The following is a 17,715-nucleotide window of genomic DNA, read 5'->3' as shown; positions in this document are numbered from 1 at the left end:
GCTCAGTTTAAATGTTTGTCAATGTTTCATTTTCCCAAGCTTGTTGTTTCTCTTTTAATAGAGTTCTTTTTGCAGACACTAAGGTGGCATTGGGAGGATCATTGCAGCTCGTGGCAATATGCCCATCCTCACCACAACGAAAACAGTACCATGGTTTTGGCTTGGGTTTAACTGTTCCGCTTGTGGTTTCAGATGTGTGTTTCGGGGACGTCGTCTTCTTGTTAACTGGTTTCTATTATGTTTTTCTTTCTCTTTTTTCTTTCCAGTTTTGTTTGTAGATGATGTCTTTGGTTTTGGACTCAAGAGAGCAGCGATTTGAGCCTGTAGTGCAACAATTTGCATTTTAAGTTGTTGCATAGCTTGTGGTTCTTCAGAGAAAGACTGAGATGACTCGTAGGTGCCTCCAAGATATTCCTCATGCACTTGGGCTACAGCTTGAGCTTTAGGTTTTTGAAAACCTAAATGCTGTTTCATCTGGTTTGCTTTTGCAGTCTGTTTGTCCTCCTCTGTGCGTAAAAGGAGTAAAAACTCTGGAAAAGTGGGTGGATTCTCTCTTCGTTGCTCAAGATGAAGGTTGTTAATCAATGTATTGTTTCAACAACCTCTACAGAATTGCTTTAACAGCTGCTTCTCGGAATCTTGGGGTGCAATGGTTTTCATTTTTATGATTCGGTCAAAAAATGTTTGGATTCTTTGAAGATAATTAGAAGGTTTCTCGCCTGAGTTTTGATTGACATTGAGAAACTGGGCAAAAGGTTCATCTCCATCTTCCACGATTGCATAACCTCAGTCAAGCAGGTCTAGAAAAGCTTTTGGATTGGCATAGTTCTGAAAGTTGAGTTAGGTGGGTCGAGACTGAGATTTTGATCAACAGTGCCAGAGTCTGTATGAGTGGCATCAGGTGAAATGGGGCCTACTAAGGGTTCAGCAGATCCCACGAGTGTGTCCTGATGTATGCTAGATTCACACTGTTCTTTAATTAATCTGGTAATTCTCGTTAGCTCATCTTGTAGTTGAAAAGGTTTTCCACTGAGTTTTGCAATATTTTGCAGGTCTGACGGAAATGTTTTGGTGATATCGGATCCCTTCTCACTTGAATACACACTACCTAGGGCTTCAATATGAAAGACAACATTCTTATCTGAATCACAGCGTTTGTCAATAGGTAAGTCTTTCTCAATTGTCTCCATAGCAGTACCAGATGCATACTCTACAAGAGTTTTTCCATACAACTCAGACATTTGGTCTGAAACTCTAATAATTCTGTCAATTGACCCAAATTGCTTCAAAAACACATAAATTTGTCAAATCTGATACAATGACAGCATTGGGAACCTAAATGCCTTCTCTCTCAATAACATCCATTTTGGTCATATTTCGAAAAATATCAATTCACACTTGTTGGACACTTTTAGTCGTACAACAGTTATAACTTAACTCAAAGCTCCTGGCTGGCTCGTCACGTTTTACCGTGTAACCCACTTCAGAGTATGTACACGTCATTGCTAGGTTCGTAAGGAGCTGAGAGTTGAAGCAATAACGGAGTGACACAAGTTTAACGTTGCAAAAATGTGAACTTTTAGTTTGACAAAATATGCAAACAATTTACAACATGCGCGCAACTCCTAAGGGCCCAAAAAGTAATAAAATAAAATGAAAATAAAATGTTCTTTTCAAAATTGTTCCTTATAGAAATTGTTCTTTGAGGATCCAAGATTTTGTCAAGTCAAAAGTCACGGGGAATAGTCAAAAGTCAGGGAAAATGTCCAGGAAGGGGACCTTGTTGTTCTTGTTCAACAAGATTGTCACAATCCTACGATAGGATCTGCTAGTCAAGCTGTATGGTGGATTTCCACAGTTCGACATGGGAGGCTCGCCATCAAATGGATTACTGGTCCACTTTGTAGAAGGACTGAAGTTTCTCGGGTTTTTCTTGCAACCAAAAAAATCTGACCTGTATAAATAACAGGTTTATAGTCCAGAATAATAAATGCAATATAATCTAACTGGGTTTTCTAGGTGTTGTACAACATTAAAATCATTTAGAGTAAGGAAAACAAAATAATATTGTTGCAGGAAGGTAACAATTAGTATTTTTCTATTAACAGTTCAATGGAATCAAAATATAGCATTTTAACCTTTAGCAATTAGAATGGATTGCAGTAATATGACCACATTTTAATTACGAACACTATAATTTACAAAGACACATTACCTTTAGGGTAATACGCATCACTCACATTTTCAATGTGTAGTATCTATATACCTTAAGTCACAATTAGAGACAGTGACTAAATGCTTCACAATGTAAGAACCTCACACAGTACTTATTTTTATGAAATATGCCAAACCAGTAATCATTTCACTTTTAAATCATGAAATAATTGATTTTTACAAAAAATATATTCTCCAGAAACAACATAAAATGTGCAAAATATCTGAAAACAGCCGCTGGCAAAGTCTCATTCACCTCGTGGTGTTTTCCACACACACACAATCACAGTGAACTTTCCAGAACTAGCTTACCAAGGAAGGGGATTTTCCGCCAGAAAGCCTAGCAATAAATGCTTTCTTGACGATTCTTGAAGTTCTAAAATGACATTTACATGGGTTTACCTCATGGGCAAATGCGTATTAAGTGTCAAATAAAAAGAAGCAGGTTTTGCATACCTTTTTTCTTGTTTCACATTTACACGGGAGAAATCAGAAGCCAATGCTCGATCGTACTCGCAATGTTAAGTTAGGATGAGTACTGCAGAGCACTTTTTCCGGTTTCTTCACAAAATAAAGCTTCCGGTTTTCAAAATAAAAATACTTATTCAATTAATTATTTGAATTTAACGACGATTAATTAACCCCTTTTTAGGTGGTTATGTAGTAATGCAGCCGGGGTACCCTTCTGCTGTCTGTTTATCTGCCTTTTTCTACGGCCGGAACAAATAGTCACCTAATCACCTATAGGCCAGTCTGCCAAGCATTTTAGAAAGGGCTTCTGTGTCCGTCTACAAATTTCCACCAACTTTCACTAGCACCATTTGGAAGGGAAATAATCAGGCTTGGCGGCACGGTGATTGACTGGTTAGCACGTCCGCCTGACAGTTCCCCCTGTGTGGAGTTTGCATGTTCTCCCCGTGCCTGCGTGGATTTTCTCCGGGTACTCCGGTTTCTTCCCACATTCCAAAAACATGCATGGTAAGTTGATTGGACTCTCTAAATTGCCCCTAGGTGTGATTGTGAGTGCGGTTGTTTGTTTGACTCTGTGTGCCCTGCGATTGGCTGGCAACCAATTCAGGGTGTCCCCCGCCCACTGCCTGAAGACAGCTGGGATAGGCTCCAGCACGCCTCTGACCCTTGTGAGGATAAGCGGTATGGATAATGGATGGATGGATGGATAATCAGGCTTTCCAAAGGTATAATATTTATTGCCAAGAAGCACTGTTAAAGGGAAGTCAACCCAAAAATTGTCCTTACAATAATAAGTTCTATGCAGCCCCACTAGTCCAAAAACATAATTCTGACTGATATTGTGCTTGTGGAATATGAGTTAAGGAGTAGGGGTCGTTTTGTCACTTGCTATCAACTAAAAATGATATCACAGATGCTCAGGGCTCAGGTAAAGACCAATCACGGCCCAGCTTCAGGAAACAGGTGAGCTGTGATTGGTTGTTAAATGAGCAACTGTGATGTCATTTTCAGTCGAGAGCAAGTGAAAAAATGGCCACCCCCTGAGATGGATAAAACTGGGGGGAATTTGCTGCTTAACTCATATTCCACAAATGCAATATTCATCAGAATGACATGTTTAGACTAGTAGAGGCACATAGAACATATCATTATTAAGAACATTTTGGGCTTGAATTCCTTTTTAAAATAAAGAAATCTACTAAATACAAGTTTCGTTACGTTTTATGCTGTTTACTGTTAGTTCCAATTATTGATATGGTTCAATTAACTCGCTCCCACCACAAATAAAAAACAAAATGGTAAGGATTTTTTTGGTTTGTTTACGCCTTTGTTGTAGTATCAGTATGATTAATGTGGTCTTATTGATATTTAAAAAAACCTAACAACTAGGCAGGTTTTAAAATGCAGTAATCGTTGTCAGCGTGCTTGTCCCAAGACAAGAAATACGTTTAACTGATATGCAATCAGTGCAAATATTGAAATTAAACCAAGATAAATTACCCAGAGACATTGCCAAAAATCCCTTAAAGAGATAGTCAATCAAGTCAGGAACAAGCTAGCTGCAAGCGCACATGTGCATTACCTCAAAAAGGTGTCAGTACAGATCCAGTCATCTTAATATTCCCCTCTTTGCAGTGACAACTTTCAATGCCTCCCGCTATTTGTTAGCAAAACCAGCTGAACCTATCAGTGTCTGAGTGTGGGTGAGTATGAGTGAACAAGCAAAGTGTGTGAGCGAGAGTGTGTGTGCGTGTGTTTGTATGACGACATTTAAGATTATTTTAGGCCCCTGCCTGCTTAAATGCAGCTTGCATGAATCATGACTTCCCACATAGTAGGTCAGTGAGTAGGGTGAGTCATATTGCTGTCTTATATGGTAACACACTGCACATGTGATAGAAACACAGTGTTATCTATAGACCAAACTCACTGTTTCAAATGTCTCTTAAGCATTGCTTTGCTGCTTGGCCCCTGTTGTTAGGTATTATAGTAATTAAATAAAGCTATAATTATATTGAAATATAAGTTTAATATTTTGGATTTAAAATGAGCTTGAATTATACTGCAGGTGAAAAAAAATCACAAGTTGATATTTTTATTTTGGATTCCCACCCCCTGCCCTCAGCATGCTGGTATGAGTCAACACGGTCTATTTTTGCTTTCACATGACACAGCTTCAGCCTAAAATCATATCAGTCCCCACATAGGACAAACATGTTTGGTGTTTGTAGACTTGAAGACTCAAAGCACAAAAGCAATCTCACATTGCAAAAAAAAATGTCCTTGATGACCAAGAGAATAGTCATTTCTTGGGGTGACTAAGACAATAATAGAACATGACAAGGGATTGAAAAATACAAGTGTAAAAGACTGTGTGAAACTGAAAAAAAACATGACAACCACATTCAGAAAAAAAGCCAAATGGAAAGTCGTGTAAATAGTTGTATTACCCAGAGATATCACCCACGTAAAATGCCAAATGTAGACAATGTGTATGAGGGCATGTGTGTAAATATGTAGAAGCATACCAGTGAAAAATCTAATCACACACCAACAAACAAAAATGTAATGAAATAATGATGAATACATGGCTACGTTCACACTGCATGTTGTGATGCCCAATCCAGATTTTTTGTTAAATCCGATCTTTTTATGTACTCGTTCACATTACAAACAAAAAATAAAAAATGATATCACATGGTACAGTGTTTACGGAAATAATTATGATCCCGCGTGATGGGGCTCATCTTTTTATCATCTCATATCGCCAGATAAGCGAGGTGGGGGTGTAGGAGGGGGTACAATTTTTGGGGTGAAATTATGCAAATTTCCCCATTGTGGGACTAATACGGGTTATCTAATGTAAAGTATGGTAATGTAGTATAATGTAATTTAATCTAAAGAGCACAAAAGGCGTATTTCTCTCACATATTGTTCACAAATTTGTGATGGTGACCACTTCTCCTTTGCCAAGTCATCCAGCTCTCAGGTGTAGCATATCATGATGCTGATTTGACAAAAGGATTTTTGCCCAGGTGTGCCTCAGACTGCCATCAAATAAAAGGTCAGTCTAAAATGCAGAGTTTTAGTGAATTACACTGTGGCTTAGATGGTCTCTGACAGTTTGTGCAGAAATGTTTTGGTTGTGGAAACCGATTGTTCCAGGTGGTTTGATCTCAGATAATCCTGGCGGTGAAGATGCTGGTCCTGGGTTTATTTGGTTACGTATGGTATGCGGTGGGCGTGCCGGCACGGTGGTCGACTGGTTAGCACGTCCGCCTCACAGTTCAGAGGTCATGGGTTCGATCCCGGCTCCGGCCTCCCTGTGTGGAGTTTGCATGTTCTCCCCGTGCCTGCGTGGGTTTCCTCCGGGTACTCCGGTTTCCTCCCACATTCCAAAAACATGCATGGTAAGTTGATTGGACTGTCTAAATTGCCCCTAGGTGTGATTGTGAGTGCGGATGTTTGTCTCTGTGTGCCCTGCGATTGGCTGGCAACCAATTCAGGGTGTCCCCCGGCTACTGCCCAAAGACAGCTGGGATAGGCTCTAGCACGCCCGCGACCCTTGTGAGGATAAGCGGTATGGATAATGAATGAATGAATGAATGGTATGCGGTTGTGAGGCCAGTTGGATGTACTGCCAAATTCTCCAAACGGACAGATTTAGACAGATTTCTGAACAATATTTGAGAAAGGCATTTTGTGTACAAAGAAAAAGTCTTTGTGTTCAGCTCATGAAAATTGGGAGCTAATGCTGCATGTGTATTTTTGTTTAGCGTATGATGAATGCAAGCACAAATGAGCCCAGGGGAACATCTAAGGAAAAAAATCACAGAGTCAAGCTGCTGCTATTTGCGGACGAGACACACATTGACTGTGAAATGACATGTTGGATGCTAGGCTGTGGGTGAATGTTCTGCGATTGGCTGGCAACTAATTCAGGGTGTCCCCCACCTACTGCCCGAAGATTGCTGGGATAGGCTCCAGCACGCCCGCGACCCTTGTGAGGATAAGCGGTATAGATAATGAATGGATGGATGGATGGATGGATGGGTGAATGTTGACTTTTCTCATATCACCCAGTTATTTGTAGGTATGATAGTTTTACAGCAAATCTCTACTTGAGTATCCAAACCATTTCAACTCATGAGGTGCTGTAACTTACACAGTACTGTGGTTAGTAGACACAGTGGCTGCCATTCTTAAGCCCCACACAAGGCGAGATGGCATGGCCATTCTTTATCGTGCTACCATTTCCTGGCTAAACTTAACCTCTATGCTCACTGAAATCTTGTCAGACAGACAGCGGAAAAATTTCCATTGATTTTTGTGTTGTATGTGTTAGGCACTTCGCACCATTCTATTTTTAGCTGTTTAATCCATTTTAAATGGGTTTATATTATGTCACTGACAGGCCAGATGAAAAATAAAAATGAAATGAAAGACTATCATGGTTTTACACCTGAACTGCCATTTTGGACTGTAAACTTCCATTATGCAAGGGATAATCAACTGTAAAGATCGTGCATTATGTTTGAGTCCGGATTATTGGGTTTTGGGGGTTTGGGTTGGTTGGTTGTTGGGGTAAAACAGCTTGTTACAAAGCCATGACATGCAGGGAACCTTGCTGAGCTTGAGCAGGACAAAAACATGACCTGACAAAAACAATACGGACAACCCTCTGGCCTTCACCAATGACTGAATTGCTTGCCTTTTAATAGCCACAAAAGAATAGCTATTGCGAGACGAGAAGTCCAAAAATAAACAAAAAAAAGCGTGCTCGTCTACTTGATTTGGCTTGATTTGGGATAAAGATTTAAATATTCCTATAAAAAGCGCATTTGATAACCATAAATAAGACAGATTTTCTCTTATGTTTCTGATATTGTCGTAGATAAAATCCTTTTTACAATTTAGTTTCAGTTTTAGTTCAGAATAATACACGGGCGAGTAATTCTGCACCACAATGCACGAGATTCAGAATGAACAGTGAGGCCTGTCACGATAAACACGAGCCCTGCTGCGAATAGTGAATATCTGAGAGTAATTGGCGGACACACAAAAATTAGTTTCGACAGCACGAATGTAAGCAAAACTGACAACAATAGACAGCAAGCCACTGGTGCCATTTTGACCCTTGAGATAGGCGATTATGCTTTAAAATTTTAAGAACATCAGCGGAATTACAACCTGCACTGCATTGGTGCTAAAATTTGGAGTCCGCAAGCTGTAGAATTATTATTTTGTATTGTGAAAAAAAAAGTGAATACCTGCATATGGGGACTGGTGCATTGAAAAAACAAACATGCTCCTCGCTACCTTAGCTTTGGAACAATTCTGATATGATTGTGACGTACGTATCGCATCGGCCTGCACAATATATCCTTATATTAGCCAATATTAGCCTTTTTTGATTTTTCATGTGTTATGGGAAATAGCACTGTACCCTTTCAAATAAACTAATCTAATCTAATATAAAAAAAAATATCGATATCCCGATATTGGCCTTGCAATATGCATCTCGCAAAGACATGCAATACGTTTCTTACGGGACTGTATCTGAATTTGACCAGTCGGACGCAAACTTAAATGTGCATCGCCATCCAATGGTTGAACATTATCTAAGGTAATTACAATTAATTAGCAAAGGATAACTTGAGCTTGATCTTAGTTTGCTGCGTGAAGATTTTTTTATTTCTTTCATTAGATAATAAAAATGTAATTTCTTTAGGTACATGTTAAATATCGGAATAATATCGATATCGCTATATTCAACAACCATATCCCATATCGTGCAGCCCTAGTATTACATAAATCTGAAATGAGGTTCCTTTCTGTTAAACCGATTATGAACATTTAGGTAGAAATGTTAACAAAATAAATAATTCCAATTGAATTAGGTGTACACATTGTAGTTGATAATGTTCGATTCGGATTAAGAGTAGGTAAAATGTCTCCGCAAAAAGAAACAGACTCCTGCATGGACTTTAACATTCACAAGCAGTACTGCCATTTTCAGGATTATAGTGAATTTGACTCAAGTCTGAGGTCTGAGAACATTGTGAGTCCCCCTTACAATCCACCTCACACGTGACAAAAACCCTTATTGTCCAACAACAACTAGACCACTGAACAATCCACAATACGAGTACTCAGCCCTAAGGTTACAACTGGAGTATACAATTGTTTATATTTTTTGTGAACATTTATTTTGATCCAAAACATAGCACGCCCATTCTTGGAGGTGCTGAAGCACCCTTAAATTAATCTAAGCACTAGAGTTGTATTGTGATAGACATGTTATCAATATCAATGGAAATTACATTCAATAAATGTTCAACAGAAAAGTATCAAAACCCCGACCCCAAACAAGGGCATTCTGCAGGATGTAGGCAAAGGCTCGGTATCGCGTCAGATTCATTCCACAATTACAAGCAGCTAGAGAAAATTTTGAGGACTCGTGGTGCAGAACCAACCCCCAAGTGGCCCGCGGGTCGCTAATTGAATAGGCCTGGCCTAGAGCATTCTGTTCCCAATTGGTGAAAGCGGTGTTGCTCCAGGTATAAAAGCAGGGTTGACTGGACCCTCCAAGTACATTGTTACAGTCAGAGGTGGGCATTCATCTATGCTTTGGTTCGTCGACGAATTCTCGTCCATATTACGCAGTGCCCCACTTCTGATACGCAGCCAAGCGGAAAAAAAAAAAAGTGTTGTATACAGAGCTGGGCATCACCTAACCGGCACGAAGTTCCCGTCTGCATTTTTAGCCGACCCACGTGGGCCCAGTCCAGTCCGTCCCTCGTCGGCGACAGCCAATCGGCGTCAAGAACTTTATGTATACGTCACATGCAGGCATCGCATTAGTGGACACACCGCCAAATAAAGGAAAAATATTAAATAAAAACAACAGACACACCCACAGTGTGATCGGTGAAATAAAAATGATAATTTGGGGCACATATCATTGCGTCTGTGGGACCGCAAGGTATATAACACTTTTATTTTAAATTTTTCTTTATTTGGCCAACTGTTAGGTGTGCGGCACCCGCATGTGACGTGGTACCGGTTAAGTCCGTTCTCAACGCCGTTTGGCTGACTCAGACCGACTGGAACCACGTGGTTCGGCTAAATATGCAGACGGAAACTTTGCTACAGTTAGGTGATGCTCAGCTCTGGTTGAATACCTTTCAGTCCCACAGATGCAATGACGTGCCACATTTTGGTTTTATTTCACCAATCACCACATTGGTGTGTGTGTGTGTGTGTGTGTGTGTCTGTTGTTTTTATTTGATATTGTGCTTTATTTGGCGGCGTGTCTGCTTGTGGAACGCCTGCATGTGACGTGAAAATTATGTTCTTGACGCCGATCGACTTTCACCCACGAGGGACGGACTGGGACTGCGTGTGTCAGACGGAAATACAGACCAGAAGTGATAGACGGATAGATGATGCCCAGATCTGGTTACAGTCATGATTTTTCAGCAAGGGTAAATTAAAAGGGTACAAGCAACTTTTATCATTTGGATGTTTAGGAAATTTATTTAGAAATAAATATTAATAGATATTTTAGAAATTTTAGAAATGAAAAAAATAATTGAATAATGTTGTGAATTATGTTTACATACTCATGTTGGCAATGAGTAAGTGCCTCATTTTATATACCGGTACTCTTTCACTTATTCAAATTTGGAAAGGTTGTCATCAGCATTTGTCTCTGACATATGAGACATAAAGTATGTATTTTCACTTTACAGGGACTTCAGGATATGAAACCGATCAGCAAAAAAGTGTTTCTAACTGACCATTTCCTGCCATGGTATACAGTATAGGACAAAATTGTGCCTTCTGCAGTAAAATAATTCTCATTCAACACAAGCACCATCTCATATCTAGAGTTTTTGATTATTGAGTTATGAATCTGCAGGAGGGCTGCACAATATATCAAAAAAACATCGCAATCGCAATAATGGCCTATGCAATATGCATATCCAAAGACATGCACTAATAAAATGCTTCTTTCATTAGATAATATAAATGTCATTTCTTTAGGTACACGGTAAATATCACAATAATATCGATATCGCGATATTCATCATCCATATCGCATGTTTTTCCAATATCGTGCAGACCTAATCTGCAACATATATAAAACATAGTCTGTAAAATACAATTTTAAACATTATAAAAAATCTTTTACAGTAAATCCTTTTATTTCATAAATGCTGTTTAAATACACGAGAAGTCCAAACACAAAAGATGAGGAATAAGTCAATCTTAGCAATGTGCATGACAGTTGGTATATGACTTCCGATGCATCTACTAATGTACCTGCCGATCAGGTTGGAACACATATTCATGTCATGCTGTTATTTAAGAGAGCACTGTGTTAAAAACACACCAAATGCTCTATTGTTCTAAGAATTCCAGCTATCCTGCCAAATGTGACGGTGCTACAATATGTGGTACAGAGGTGCTTTGCTGGCTTTTTTCCCTATAACTTTTGAAGTGCACATCAGCAGCAACTCCACAAGTTTGAATTAGAGATAACATTTTACATTGACTCTGCGCTGTGATACAATGATTATGCAGCTCCCCTGTCATTCCACCACACACTCCCAGATGGCGCACAACAGTTTGAGAACCATTGGTTTAGGTGACAGAACAAAAACCCAAAGGAAAGAGGGAGGGAATCATGGGACGGACTGGCCGTAGTGAAAGGGAGGAGCTTTTGAGGGTTCAGCTAGTTCAGTAAATAAGCGACTGACTCTTTAGAGTGCATTCCACGGCTGCAACTCACTCTCCCGCCCAACATCTTCTCTAGGGGATTCCATGAATTTCTGGGGCTGCTCTCAGCTCTATATGTCAACATTTCCAGGCAAGTCTTCCAACAGTTGAAGACGGGGTGTGAGATGCTCATTCACTGTAGTATGCTTGTTGCAGAAGAAGAGATGAAGGTCAACATACTGTCTGCCCTTCACCTCACGTTATCGAAAACAACCTGATGGTCTCAGTCAAGGTCTTTGCTGCAGAAATGAACCAATTCACCACACAAACTCACACAATACTTAGTGAGCTAGCCGTCACTCATTCGTGAGTCACAGACACTCAGAGCCCAGGTCACAATGGATGGAATTGTTTTATATGCTACCTCATCTGTGTTGGCATTTGCTAATTACTTGTGCCAGATGACTGAGCAAATATTTAGAATCTTAAATTACTGCACATTAAATTGTAGCATGTCAGACAATAACACGCTAACCATCTCTAATTAATAATTGTGGATTTGCGCATTGCTGTGTATTTTATAACTGAGAACCTGTTATGCAACAAATACTGGGAGGATGATGAAAAGAACTGACTATACTTTTCTTTAAATTGGAGTTAAATTCTAGCTGTCACCGTTGAATACTTTTTACAATGGATTTTCTATTGATTATTTAATTGATTAATTAAATTCTAGGATAATTATGTATAATTTATACTTTGGGTTTATGTTGTGTCAAAACTTGCACAGTAAAATGTAGTTTCTGCAAGTATTTATCAGTAATATGGTGAAAATGGAGGGGAATATAAACATTTACTTTGTGAATCAATTTACCATGTGTATCCCTAAATTTTCTATCAGCGCTCCTAAAATTTTAAGTTAGGGGCTAATGTGCTCCTAGTAAAAAAATGTTAGTCTGGAGCCCTTCTGTTAAAGTAGAAATCAACCCAAACATTTTTTTTCAAGAATATGTTCCCAGCATGCGACTGGCTGGCGACCAGTTCGGGGTGTAGTCTGCCTTCGCCCATTGACGGCTGGGATAGGCTCCAGCAACTCCCCGCGACCCTGCATAGGATAAGCGGTTTGGAAGATGACATGACAGGATGTTCCCAGCAGGCCCTCTAGTTGAAACACGGCATTCTGATTAATACTGTGTTTGGGGAATATGAATTAAGCAGCAAAATCCACCCCTTTTTAGCCATCTCAGGGTGCTGCCATTTTATCACTTCTGTTGACTGAAAATGACATCACAACTGTAAAGGTAACAACCAATCGCGACTGACCTGTTTCCTGAAGCTGAGCCGTGATTGGTCGTGATGTCATTTTCAGTCGACAGAAGTAACAAAATTGATTAACTCTTATTCTACAAACACAATATTTATCAGAATGCCTTGTTTCAAATAGTGGGCTTGCATGGAACACATTTTTGAAAAAAATATGTTTGGGTTGACTTCCATTTAAATATTTGTTTTCATGGTGTGTCATAAGTTAAGGGTTTGTTCACCGCACTTTATAGCTCCTGCTCTGTGCTTTGTGTACGCATGATTGGTGGGGGAAAAAAACTACATCTCCCTGCGCACACTGATAATGAGAGCGGGCAAATCCTATCACCTACTGTAGTGGATGTGCAAATATACGATTATGTTAAATCACATACATGCAGGCATGCGAGGAGAGATGTCAGAGTTAAAGGGGCGTGCACACAAATATTGCAGCAGGGGATGGTATACCTTGCTCAAGGGCATCTCTACAGGAATCAGACTAGCACCCCTCCAAGAGCAAGTAACAATGTTTACATGTTGTCCACAACCACAGCAAGACTCAAACTGTAGCCATCTGGCTCCAAAGCTCAAGTCCTTCCAGAGGAGCTACTGCCACCCACCTAACACCACCCATAAGGCAAGATCCTTTTTCCGAGAGTGGTTCGGCTACACTCCATCGAAGCTACCTGAGTATCCTAAAAAAATAATCCCTTCTAGCCTAACAAATGAAGAAAATGGCAAGAGGAGACACATGATACAGTACAGCAAGGTTAAAATTAGACTCACAGTTGACTGATAGGGCACTTGTAGACACAGTCATTGGATCAGTAAGCCTCAGAGCTATTAGGATTTTATGTGGCCTGGAACCTGAGAACAGAGAGAATCAAATATTCTCATGCACACTGAAGCAAAGAGTGTCTGTTGTGAGAATGTAAAGAGAGCCATGTTCTGTGAAAAAATAGTGATGGGTAAGAGAACAAGAGGCAAAACTTTGGAAATGAGGGCTAATTTTTTGCTTTGTTCAAGATTGTCCCACTGCGCTTTTCTGCATTTTTTAGGAACTGTTTGGATGAAAAAACAAACTTGTGAGTTAAAATGGCATTTGACTCAGTGGATTAGATTACTTTATGCTTCCCGGATTAGAAGAAAAAAAACACGAGCAATAAGAATTTTTTTTTTCAATTAAGGTTCAATGTTGATTTTAACTCAGGCAGTCTATTGTTCTCTGCCAATATGAAACACATTGGAAAGAGAGCACCACATTCATCCAGATTTGACATATTCAAACACATTCCAGTGGTATAATGGGAATATTTTCTCCCACTCTGAGTCAGAAGTGCAGGGTTCTTGCCTCAGTCTGACATGAACAATGGTCTCTTTCACTGCCTTTACCAGCCTGGTGATGCAGGGAGGTGCATCATGGGTAGCAGACAGAGAGAAACACTGGTACAGATTAGAATACACACATCTGAGAGGAGTCACACAAACCTAAGCAACAAGTAAGCGTTCTCACTGAGCTGTGGAAGTCTGGATCAGAACACAGGCCAACATAATATGTAAATGTAATACATACCGTATGCACACAGTGTATATTCACTTTTACATGTACATATGTTTAATTGATATTGTATGTATGTATGTATATATATATATATATATATATATATATATATATATATATATATATATATATATATATATATATATATATATGTATGTATGTATGTATGTATGTATGTATGTATGTATGTATGTATGTATGTATATATATGTATGTATATGGGATGGGAATTTTGACTAATTTTAAAATTCTTAAATTTTATTTGCGACTAGTCGACTAGTCTATAAGCGAGAAAAATTGAAATTTGATACATATAGAATTCAAAGTTTAAAATGCAAATGTTTTGTGTATTTACAGTAGGGGCTATTTCAGCCCAAACATTAAGGACAGTTTGTTAATTTAAATTCTATTGATGTAACAACAACTGACGGAATAAAAGTGAACAATTGAAAGAGAAATACATTTCTGATACATTTGCCAATGCAATGCATGGCATTTATTATGAATAATGTAATGAGTAATGGTACCGACTCCCAGTCCAGCAGGGTCTCATTCGCCATATGTTAAGTGCATTCAGGTGTCGCGTCGACATCTTCAGAATTTACTTTTCTTCCTCAAAATTAGTGTACCCGCCTCCTGCTATGTGTGCATGCGGGCGGGGTGTGAGTGGTGGTGGTGTGGGGGGGGGGGGGTCAATTGTCTCTCTCGGTGCTCAGCTTGTTGTCAGAGGCAGAGGCGTGAGGAACACGATGCGTGATTCTTAATGCAGCGTTTAACCGACTAGTAAAATACTAAACGTTTAATAAATCGTAGATGGTAAAATGGTTAAAGTCGCGCACATCCGTGGTATATATATATATACCGTATTGGCCCGAATATAAGACGGCCCTGATTATAAGACTACCCCCTCTTTTTCAAGACTCAAGTTTGAAAAAAAATTTTTGGAACACCAAATCAATTTTTATACAGAAAATAATGACAGTACATCTGAAACAAATGATTATAACAATATATTTGAGAGAAAAGGCATGTTATTTTGCCTCATTCAAATCTTAATATCTGAACATTTAAATATGTAAACTAAAGTGCAATCACATTCGTAAATGAATGGCTTCTGGTTTTTGAAATGTAAATAAACCAATCTATTGTGATCAAACAACAAAATTGCAATAACTGCATTAACCATCAAAGTGATGTCTGTAGCCTTGAAACAAATCTGAATAAGGAAAAACATTGCAATAAAATAATGCAAACTGGTTTAACTTGAGAGTAGCTGAGTTCTATCATGACAGAACATTACTCCTCACAAACAATGATCTGCCTCGCTGTGCTCAGTGTCGCAGTCCTTAATCCCTCCTCTGGCTCCTCCCATAGCACGTCATCCTCACGTGACAGGGGTTGCTTTGGCCTGCGGAGTCAAGTTCAGCATTCGCTTCAATGATATCTGGCGCCATCAAGCGTCGTGAATGGGTATAATGTCTAGACCCCGAATATAAGACGACCTCCACTTTTTCAGTCTTATTTCAATGCAAAAAACACCGTCTTATATTCGGGCCAATACGGTAAACGTATGTGTGATACTTACAAAATAAGTGTTTTGTTAAGATATGTTTATTTTGTATTTATTTCCATGAAAGAGTCATTTTTGTTTTATTTTAATTGTTTCGTTTAATTCTGTGTAATTCATATTCAGAAACTATTGCAGTATGATGTTTTGCAAAGTGGACACTGGGTGGCAGCACTGACCTGCAGCATCACAGGGACATCGCGATGTATTTCGGAAGTGTGGCTCATAATCCAAGTTGATGGAGAAAGAGCAACAGGTGTCCCACATCGCTGATTTATGTGTGTTATTTTTCATACATCCAGGTCAGTTACTTATTTTTACTATGATTACAAATGTTTGTAGGCACATATGTATACCCAGTGATGGGTTGCATGCATGTAGGCTAGAAGTGCCGCAGGTGTCGAAGAAGTATGACGCAGCAACTCGATGTATTCTTTCGTTCGTTTCTTTTGGCTCCTGGGCATTTGCGGGTTGTTTCTTTTTGTGTGAGAAGCGAAAATCATTTGGGTGTGAAGTACAATACTTGAAACGAAACCAGCAATATTAGTAATGTGGTGGACGATCACGACTATAATCCTCGTTAAAAATGGCGCACGTTAATCGCAGCAGTGTATGAGCGAGACGTTGGAAGGCAGCCGTTATAATGATTTCAATGGAATTTCGTTGAGTTTAAATGTAATTTACATATGCATATGTGTGTGTGTGGGTGTGTGTGTGTATATATATATATATATATATATATATATATATATATATATATATATATATATATATACAATATACCATACACATACATATTGATGGATCCAAATATATATGAATATGAATATGGCAATTACACATTTACGGTCATCGCAAAATCAGTTAAAGGTGTAAACCAGCTAGAGAGGATCAGCCCTATAGACAGGGCCAGCCAGGGAGGGGACCAGCCCACATTATGTTAAGATTTTGAAGACAGTATAAATGTGAGGGCTGCATGTTCGATGGTCCAAAAATGGTCCAAATACTGTTGAAAACAATAATGGAACACCAATGCAGTACAGTACTGTACTTAACTATAGTCAACTGTACTGTATTTTAACGTTGACTTTTCTCAGACTTAGGAAAAAAAACTAGTCTATTTTGAGTTGTTGTGTTGGCGTCATTTTTTGCTGTATGAAACTGTTTGTCTGCGTATCATACAGTTTTGTTGCTAATTGCAAGTAACTGTCCCGTTGATCATCACTGATGTTTGGTGATTCTTGTGCATACAAAAGGACACGTTTATTTACTGTCCTTCGTCCGTCAAGCCGCAAGCAATTTCCTTTGAGCAGGAATGGAATCGTACTAAGCCAGAATCGATTCCTTGTTTTTCAAAGTCTCGTAGATTTGAGTTTGTCCGACTCCAAGTGTCTCCTGGATGTTTTTTACTTTGTGTCCAGCTTCGCTTAATTGGATGCATTTCACTCTCTCTTCCATGGTCACTTCTTCTTCGTTTGGACGCCATGAGCTTCAGACGAAAATGTAAATGAATACATTTGAAATCTTTTGCAATTCCAGCAAAACACATGCCAAAGAATTAACTTACATGTCGCCGTTTTGGATCCGATGATGGCGGAACGGTTAAAGTTTTTCCATAGTATCGAGTGGGAACTGCTTGAGTTTGCGCTACTGCAGGCTCCGCTATTGGTTCCAGGTTCCGGATACCGGAACTTCCATTGTATGGAATTGATCGTTAATGTGATATAGGAGTAGAAATTTAATGCATACGTTGTTTTTCCGGGTGAGGGAATTTCCGTTTGACAGAGGTCCGTAGGTGGGAATACTTACTGTATATGTATATATATATATATATATATATATATATATATATATATATATATATATATATATATAT

At 39.1% G+C, this 17,715-nt stretch overlaps 1 protein-coding gene across 4 annotated transcripts in view; it reads right to left on the bottom strand.

The window, feature by feature from the left end:
* bach2b (BACH transcriptional regulator 2b) overlaps nt 1-17,715 on the bottom strand; it is an 88,134-nt gene that overhangs the window by 53,633 nt on the left and 16,786 nt on the right. Inside the window, exons 1-2 of one of the 4 annotated variants that reach the window (XM_086019088.1) lie at nt 2,671-3,090; nt 2,527-2,590 (exon numbers count right to left, since the gene is read on the bottom strand). The exons of 1 other annotated variant lie outside the window; for it this stretch is intronic. The gene's annotated coding sequence lies outside the window, so the exon portion shown is untranslated. Of the gene's footprint in view, nt 1-2,526; nt 2,605-2,670; nt 3,091-13,497; nt 13,579-17,715 lie in introns of those variants that run through there. 2 more of the 4 variants (XM_086019089.1, XM_086019091.1) reach the window with 2 other exon arrangements.

The sequence above is a fragment of the Filicampus tigris genome, chromosome 20, assembly GCF_054856515.1.
Source record: "Filicampus tigris isolate MCC_2025a chromosome 20, RoL_Ftig_1.0, whole genome shotgun sequence".
Classification (NCBI taxonomy): domain Eukaryota; kingdom Metazoa; phylum Chordata; class Actinopteri; order Syngnathiformes; family Syngnathidae; genus Filicampus; species Filicampus tigris.
Note: the sequence above shows the minus strand (reverse complement) of the source record. Positions and strands in the feature narration are given on the sequence as shown.